Raw genomic sequence first — 9,230 nt, 5'->3', positions numbered from 1 at the left:
AAAGCGTCAAAGGACGGTGGCGAAAAGTAGCATTTTACGCATAAAAACGGGTCTACTAGAAAAGACTATGTCATTAGATCCAATCGAATTGGAATGTCGTCTTAATATACTAAACTCATATAGTGAGAAATTGATGAAATGTCAATCTAAAATTGAAGAGATTGATGAAGACGACATGGCCCGAGGGGAGTTAGAGGACATAATTGTAGAAACAAAATTTATAGTTAAAACAATTTTGGCCAAAAATAGAACATCTATTGCTGAAACATCATTCGTAACGTCTTACAGCTCAAGGCTCCCAAAAATGAATTTGCCGAAATTCAAGGGAGAATATTCGGAATTTAAAAATTTCATGAGTTTGTTTGAGAGTTTGGTTCACAATGATCCAAACATCCCAGACATTGAAAAATTTAACCATCTGGTTAATTGTCTATCTGGTGAGGCTCTGGGCACGGTAAATGCGTTTCAATTGTCGGACGAAAATTATCCGAAGGCGTTGGCAAGTCTCAAAAAGGGGTACGACAATAAATGTTTGATTGTTTTTTAATACGATTTCAAAACTTTTTGAGCTGCCAACTATCCCTAAGCCATTGGCCCCGATGCGATGATTGATGAAGTGTCGGCTCTATATGACTCATTGCTATCGCTGGGCGATGAGAAACAAATCACATATGCGATAATTATTCACATAGGCATGACAAAAGTTGACTCTGCCACCCGATCAAAGTGGGAAGAACAGCTGGATTACGACAGTTACCATTGTGGAAGGATTGTGAAGCTACCTTAAATAGACGGTACCAGCACCTATTAGCTGAAGGCGCATCATCTTCGAGGACGAGACCCATAGCAGCACCCAGCGCGAACCACGTGAAACAGCCTCACCTGCATGGAACGAAGTCCGCTTTAGTTGCAGCGAATACAAAGCAGCCGACATGCCATCAGTGTAAATCGCAGGACCACTATTTAACAGCTTACCCCACTTTTAAAACTCTCTCTGTTCAACAGAGATTTGAGTTTGTTAAATCGGTGCCCTTATGCATAAATTATTTGCGTAAGGGACATACGGTATCCAAATGCAGAGCGGATCGATGTCGCGTGAGTAACCGGTCCCACCACACCTTACTGCATCAGTATTCGCTGCTGAACCTCATCCGCAACCAACAATAACTACACACGCAATGCATACAATAAGTGTGCCTGATCGGCTAATGTTGGCAACAGCAGTTATTCTGGTGAGATCAAGCTGTTGAGAGTACCTGCCCGCAAGAGCCTTGCTAGACTCAGCAAGTCAAATAGACTTTATGACGGAGGATTTGGCCCAAAAACTGCGGATTCGACAGCAAAATAGGACTTTAGATATTATAGGGACTGGAAATTCAAGTACAAAAGTCGGGGCCAAATTAAGCCCATTTGTTAAGTCGCGCGTAAATAATTATGAATTTTCGACGGAATTCTGGATTATGCGATGTATTTCGGCTAATCATCCAGACCATACCATTAATGTTAATAGTTGGAAAATTTCGCACAATATTAAATTGGCGGATACAGAATTTCAAAAATATCAAAAGATCGATATGTTATTAAGAGCAGAAACCTTTTTCGATTTATTAGCGGTTAGTCAAATTAAAAGTGGCCCTAATCAACCAACGCTACAGAAAACTCTTTTGGGATGGATTGTTTCTGGCTAATATGTCAGCAGTCTTAGTCCTCCTCCCGAAGTAAATAGCACACTATGCCAAACTGAAGAAGACTTAACGTCAATAGATTCAGTAGTCCAAAAATTCTGGGCTCTGGAAGAACTTCCTTCAGAAACAAGTGGCAACAAATTCACACCTGAACAAAATGAGTGTGAACGATTTTTCGTCAATACAACTGAAGTATTACCGTCAGGAAGGCTTCAAGTCAGAATGCCCTTTAAGACTGACCGTAAGTTACTCGGTCACTCCTCTGAAATAGCTGTTCGGCGATTTCAGGCCCTGGAGAAGAAAACATTGAAAGATCCAGAACTTCGTAAAATGTATCTGGACTTCATGAATGAGTATAAAGCGCTGGGTCATATGAGCCTAACAAATAATAAGATCCCGAGTGAACCACACTATTTCATTCCGCATCAGTGTGTTTTGAGGCCCGAAAGCAAAACAACAAAATTACGAGTTGTCTTTGATGCGATGCGTCTTTGAGTCGTACTTCTTCTCATGATGGTAGGCCCAACCATCCAAGAAGAATTGTACTCAACTCTTCTTCGTTTTTGTTTACATAAGTACGCTTTAACGGCAGACATTACGAAAAATGTACCGCCAAATAATCATACATGAAGAAGACAGAAACTGTCAGCTCATTGTGTGGAGAGAGCATCCCTTAGAGCAAATTCAGATTTTTCGACTTAACACCGTCACTTACGGCACTGCGTCTGCACCATTTCTTGCACTCGGTGTTTACAAATGCTCAGCGATGCTAATACAACTCAATACACACTCGGTTCATTGGCCATTAAAAGAGACTTTTATGTTGATGACTTATTAACAGGATCTGAAAATTTTGAGTCTCTAGATCTTATAAGAAGTGAAGTAATTAAAATATTAAACTCGGCCGGATTCACCTTAACGAAATGGTTTCCGAACCACCTTAAATTTATCGACAGTAATTGTCCTGAAAATTCGTTAAGCTTCAATGACAAAAACTCAACTAAAACACTAGGAATCCATTGGTTGCCGAAAGAGGATTTGTTTCGATTTGTTTTGGATGCCAAATTTCATGATCTCAAAAACTAGATTGGGATGAGTCGATTCCATTGCGCCTTGACACTAGCTGGCAGAACTTTAAAGCCAACCTACTGCAGCTGTCATCAATTAGCATTCCTCGATACGTAAATCTAGAGTCGAGTGCTATCTGCCAAATACATGGCTTCTCTGACGTTTCAATAAGAGCGTACGGATGCCGCATATACATACGAAGCCAATCAGCTAGTGGTGTCAAATGTACGCTGCTTACTGCAAAGTCTAGAGTGGCTCCGCTGAAAACCAAGTCTCTTCCGCGTCTCGAGCTCTCGGCAGCACATCTTCTTGCCAAAGTATGGTCACGAATTGCGCCAATGTTGAATCAAATTTGAAAAAATTATATTTTGGACAGACTCTGAAATCGTATTGCATTGGGTAAAAACGCATTCATCTTCATTGCAAACCTTTGTTGCAAATAGAGTGTCTGAAATCCAAGAATTGACTGACAATATAAATTGGCGACATGTGCCAACAAAACAAAATCCTCTAGATCAAGTGTCTCGGGGTTGCAACGTGGATGAATTGAATAATTCAATATGGTTTGACAGTCCACAGTTCCTCCTAGAAGACACCGCTTTATGGCCAATTAACACTCACTTCCAGCTCTCCCCAGACGATGAAGCATTAGAGAAGAAGAAAAATACTTTCGCACTAGCCATAAATGTGAAAGAGAATACACTATTGAACTTTATAGAAAAATTCTCTTCTCATCAAAAATTGCTTCGTGTGGTTGCCTATCTATTACGGTGGATTAAACGACCAAAAATGTCTACGGAGGGAACGGACCTGACATCTGACGAATTACATTTGAGTTTTTTGAAAATTGTTCAGGTGATTCAACATTCGGAATTTGCGAATGAAATCCAAAAACTGACGAAAGGCACCACGCTACCCGCAAACTTGCAAAAACTCAATCCGTTTTTGCATGAGTACTCGGATATGTCGCTTTCATTCAAGTTAATCCGAGTAGGAGGTCGCCTTTTAAATACACCTCTTCCATACGATGCCAAATTCCCATTATTACTAAATAAGAATTCGCACTTCGTTATCAATTATTTATACATAGTTCGTGCACTTTCGAAATCACCATGCAGGGGCAAAAACGTTGGTTGCGCTTCTTCGAGAACGCATATGGCTGATTACTGCAAGAGAAGCATGCAGCAGAACCGTAAGAAACTGTACACTGCCTTCATTATAAGCCGAAGCTGCAAAGCCAAATAATGGGAAACTTGCCAGTTAAAAGACTTCGAGCGCTACGACCCTTTCTCATAAGTGGCGTAGATTTTTGTGGTCCAATTTATACCACATTAAAACTACGCGGTCGACCACCCGTAAAAACCTATATCGCAGTTTTCGTTTGTTTCACGTCTAAAGCAGAACACTTAGAATTAGTTTCTGACTTATCAACTAATTCCTTTATTCTCACCCTGAAAAGGTTCATTGGTCGCCGAGGGATACCACAGCCGATATACAGCGACAACGCAACGAACTTCGTCGTGCGCCGATCGCAAGTTGCGCGAACTCAAAGAGGCGTTTCTGTCCCAGTCTCCGGAAGTAATGGAATACACCGCCGAAGAAGGGTTCAAATTCGCCTTTATACCACCGAGGGCGCCGCACTTCGGCGGGTTATGGGAGGCGGCAGTGAAGTCCGCCAAACACCTCGCCGTGCGCGCAATGGGCAACGTGCTGCTCACCACCGAAGAGCTAGGAACACTGCTGGCCGAAGTGGAAGACATCCTCAACTCGCGGCCCCTCGCACCGTTGAGCCAGGATCCCAACGACGGTGAAGCATTGACTCCTGCACACCTACTAATTGGTTGCTCTCTTCGAGCCTGACCACCGGCACAAGTGTCAACGGACCCAATTCACTATTGTGAGAGATGGCAACTTGTTTGCTGTCTCAAGAAACAGTTTTGGCGACAGTGGTCCAAAACGTACATTAGCAGTCTTCAGGAGCGCAACAAATGGCTGCACCCGAAACGTAACCTGCAGCCCGGCGATCTCGTTCTCGTCCACGAAGACAACACGTCACCGCAGCAGTGGGCACTAGGACGAATCGCCGCAACCGTAGAAGGACGAGACGGAAAGGTACGAGTGGCAGACGTGGCAACCAAGGCATGCACCATTAAGCGCCCTATTTACAAGCTCGCCCAGCTGCCTGTCGAAGTTGAAGGATCATGATTCTGTCAAGGTGGCCGGTGTTGCGTCATGCGACTTTATAAATCAAAAAACAGTTTTTTTTAAGAAATAAATTTGTTGAAATATTTGAATACATTATAAAATGTTTTACATCATGTAAAATACTTACAATTTTTGTAGTATATAACCATAACCATCATCTACTACCTATGTATTAGAATAATCTATTACCATGAACTTAAGATTGCTGAATTGAATTAGAACTACAGTAGAATCCGTTTATTATGACTCCGCCTGTATTGACCAACTGGTTATTATGACGTAATTACACTACGATGTTTGGTTTTCATATAAAATTCTTTATAAAAAAGTCGGATATAATGACTTCGCTTACAGTGACATGTCGCTTATTATGACCCATTTTTAATAAATTATGTCCGGTTAGAATGACTGACATGATTCTTTACACCTCCGGCAATGTTCGTTGTTTCCCGACGCCGTTCGGCACGTGGCTCGTTTTTGTTTTGAGTCTCAGTAAGTAATTGACGCTTGAAGGTTACGCATTGTTTTTTGTTTGTTACTGTGAAAAAATGTTATCACAACGACGTAAAGCATTTACAATTGAGGAGAAAGGTGCCATAATATGCAAAGGAATTTGGGGTGGGTCATTCGACAATCTCAATGATTTTTAAAAACAAGAACCGCATTAAGCAATCGTTCAATTCAAATGTTTTGAAACCGAAGAGGCTTCGAAAATCACGACAAGAAAATGTTGATCAAGCGTTAATTCAGTGGTTTAAAAACATGAGAAACAAAGGAATACCTGTCAGCGGCCCTATGCTACAGGAAAAGGCAAATGGTTTTGCCGCGCGTTTTGGTATTCTCGACTTCAATTGTTCTGCAAGCTGGATCAGTCGTTTTAAAGTTCGACATAACATTGTGGCGGGAAAAATTGTCGGTGAATCTTCGTCTGTTGATCAAAATTCAACAACAAACTGGTTGATATCTGTGTGGCCGAATTTACGAAGACAATGTTCTGATGATGAGATATTTAATGCTGATGAAACTGGACTTTTTAACAAATTAATGTCGGATAAAACTTTAAAATTTAAAAGTGAAAATTGTAGTGGAGGTAAGTTGTCGAAAGATAGAATAGCTGTCATGGTAGCAGCTAATTAGAGTGGCACAGAGAAAAAGAAATTGCTCATTATTGGAAAGTCACAAAAACCAAGATGTTTTAGAAGTGTAAAATCATTACCTGTCGATTATGCCAACAATCGTAAAGCTTAGATGACGTCAGAACTTTTTGAAAAATGGCTTCATGATTGGGATCGTGATTTGGTGAAGAAGAAGAAAAACATTCTAATGCTGATTGATAATTGCTCGGCGCATCCAAATGTTAATTATTTAAAGTCTATAACACTTTCTTTCCTTCCGCCGAATACAACATCAGTACTACAGCCAACGGATCAGGGAATAATAGGATCACTCAAAACGAATTTTAGGAAGAACCTTGTGCTCAAAATGTTTAACTGTCTTGATGCTAATGAAAATAACTCTTCTACAAAAATAACGGTGCTAGATGCAATTCTGATGGTTAATGATGCCTGGAATAAAATGTCACAAAGTACCATTCGTAACTGTTTCAAACATGCAGGATTCATTGAAAGCCACGACGGTTTACCTATTCAAATATCAGAACATGAATTCGATGAAGAAGATGACATTCCTTTATCTTTGTGGTCACGAAACCTAAATTCAGATTCTTTAGCAGCACCGGAAATGTGGGAAGATTATGTTGACGTCGATAGCGCTCTCCTCACATCCGAAGAACCCACCGATGAAAATATCGTACAGAACATTAGTGCTAAGAAACAACTCGAAAGTGATGGGGAAGAGGAAGTCGAGGAAGAACCATTACCTACCGCAGAAGAGGCATTAAATGCTGCAGAATTATTATCACGATTTGTTCACAGCAATATTGAAAATGATAATTTGACCATAGCTATGTCTTTTATACACAATAGTATTAGAGACTGTTTTTACAATAAAATGAAAAAACAAAAGCAGACAAAAATTACAGATTACTTACAGTAAAAAATGCACTTTTATGTGTTATATTGTGCTAATTATGTGCAATTTTGATTTTGATTTAATATATATGTATACATATTTATTTAATATATTTCTGCATTAAAATACTTAAGTACATACATATTTACATAAAAAAAGTTTTTCATTTCACAAAACGCTTTGTATGACGTCCGCTTATTATGACGTGTTTGTCAATTCCTTTCAATGTCATAATAAACGGATTCTACTGTACATACTTACCCCTTTTTGTATACGAATTAATAATTTATGCTGTAATTACTATATGATGTGTATGAGCCGGTCGTCGGACACGGCAATAATTACACTAGTTGTATGTTTTGCAAATATACTTTATTGGCCAGGCCCATGTGCTCCGGCTTATGCTCAACTTAAATCTAACCTAGCCCAAAACCTAACATAACCATTAACAGTGGTGCCGCTTCATACAAGCCGCGGCAAAAAATATAAGGAATCGAGGTAGGGCTTTTAAATTTGGCACACATCTCTCATATTGCCAAATTAGATGAAAAAAAAAGTTTGTTAAAATCCGCCCACAACCACGCCCACATCCCATATAACACAAAAATCAAAAATCATCCTACAGTAACAAAATTTTCTACAGTGTAATATTTTGTAAATACATATAAGCTTGTCGAGAAAAAATAAAGCAAATCCGCCCACAATTACGCCCATCTCCCATATAATATAATCACAAAAGTTGCAATATTTTCGCTGTTATCACAGCTAGACTGTTAAAAATTGTCAAACGGATTTGAATCAATAAAAATTATTATTTCTCTAAAAATGAAACAAGTCCGCCCACAACTACGCCCACCTCCCATATGACATAACCAATAAATATTCAAAAATGATCATATATTATTAATTATTTATTCAACAAGTAATTTTTTAACATCATCGTCCAATTCTAAAGTTTTATTTTTGGGATTTGTTCTGAAACCATCTTTCATTTTGATTTAAAAATAATTGTTTGGTACGACTTGACTTTTGCCATTTTTGTTTAAAACGCGGGATAAAAGTTTTGTTGATACATTTTTTAAACACTTCTAAATCATTGCTTGATAAATCACTATAATTTGTTGATATGATTTCTAAGTAAATTTTCATCATTATTGCAGTCAATATAAATTTCTGCAATATCACAATATTTTATTTCTTTTGCCATTTCAAAATTTCGTGTTTTGTTAATTTTTTTTCACCCGTTTGCACTTCTCTCGGCATCACATACGACACATACGAACGCCAAACCCTTTGAGGGTTTTACTATACTGACCTAGTACCATCACCCTGACTTGGAATTTCTCACCCCCCCAGATTAGCTGTTGTACTATGTAATTAGTTCAAATAATATAATGTATCTAAACTAGTATTTTGTTGTTGTTGTATAACGAGAGACAACTCCAAAAAATAACAACAAAGCAACAAACCGAACAATCAAAAACACAAACAAAACAACGAAGCAGGCAAAAAAACAAAGCAGCGAAGCAGGCAAAAAAAAACAAAGCAACGAATCAAGCAAACAAACAACGCAGTTGCAGTTGCAGTAGATTAAAATGCTAATTACTCATGAATTGGCAGCTAATTGCAGCTGATTTTTTTTTCTATCGATTAAGGAGATTTTAAAGTTTATTTTGTGTAAGTGGCTAACCTGCGCGCTCCTGCGCACAATAGTTATATTCTGTTGAAGTTGTGAAATATATGATTTTTTGGGACCATGAAAAAACATCATATTAAAAAAAATCTTGAAAAAGAAAGTATACATTTGATGATGTAAATCACATCTATAACATTGGTTTTAATAAATAAAAACTTTACAATTGATATTTTATCGTTAACTTTTGAGTTTTAACCTTTGCAATATTCATCACATTTTTCTGAGTAACTTTGCGTTGATACTTTGTTGGACTTTGAAGCTTTCCCAACAAAAAACCTTTGAATATATGTATCAAGCCCAAGTATTCGGATAATGTTATTTGATTAGTTCTTAGCTTAAATTGAAAAGATGGTACAAATTTGGAATGATAAAAAAAATCCTTTTTTTCCGCTCTGGCGCCACTGTGTGTCGTTGCTTTAGTGGCGGTCGTTGCCCACACAATCTGCTGATGCGGCAAGATGTTGTATTAGCCTCACCACATTCGTACCCAACTGGAAATTGGTCATTATGTGTTAACTACTCCCCCCTTCGAAACACGATCGTCC

The 9,230-nt window shown here is 38.6% G+C and overlaps 1 pseudogene; it reads left to right on the top strand.

Moving 5' to 3' along the window:
- The first annotated feature begins 3,908 nt into the window (after nt 1-3,908).
- LOC120770687 lies at nt 3,909-7,013 on the top strand (annotated as a pseudogene).
- The last annotated feature ends 2,217 nt before the right edge of the window (nt 7,014-9,230 follow it).

The sequence above is a fragment of the Bactrocera tryoni genome, chromosome 3 (assembly GCF_016617805.1).
Source record: "Bactrocera tryoni isolate S06 chromosome 3, CSIRO_BtryS06_freeze2, whole genome shotgun sequence".
In the NCBI taxonomy this organism is placed as follows: domain Eukaryota; kingdom Metazoa; phylum Arthropoda; class Insecta; order Diptera; family Tephritidae; genus Bactrocera; species Bactrocera tryoni.
Note: the sequence above shows the minus strand (reverse complement) of the source record. Positions and strands in the feature narration are given on the sequence as shown.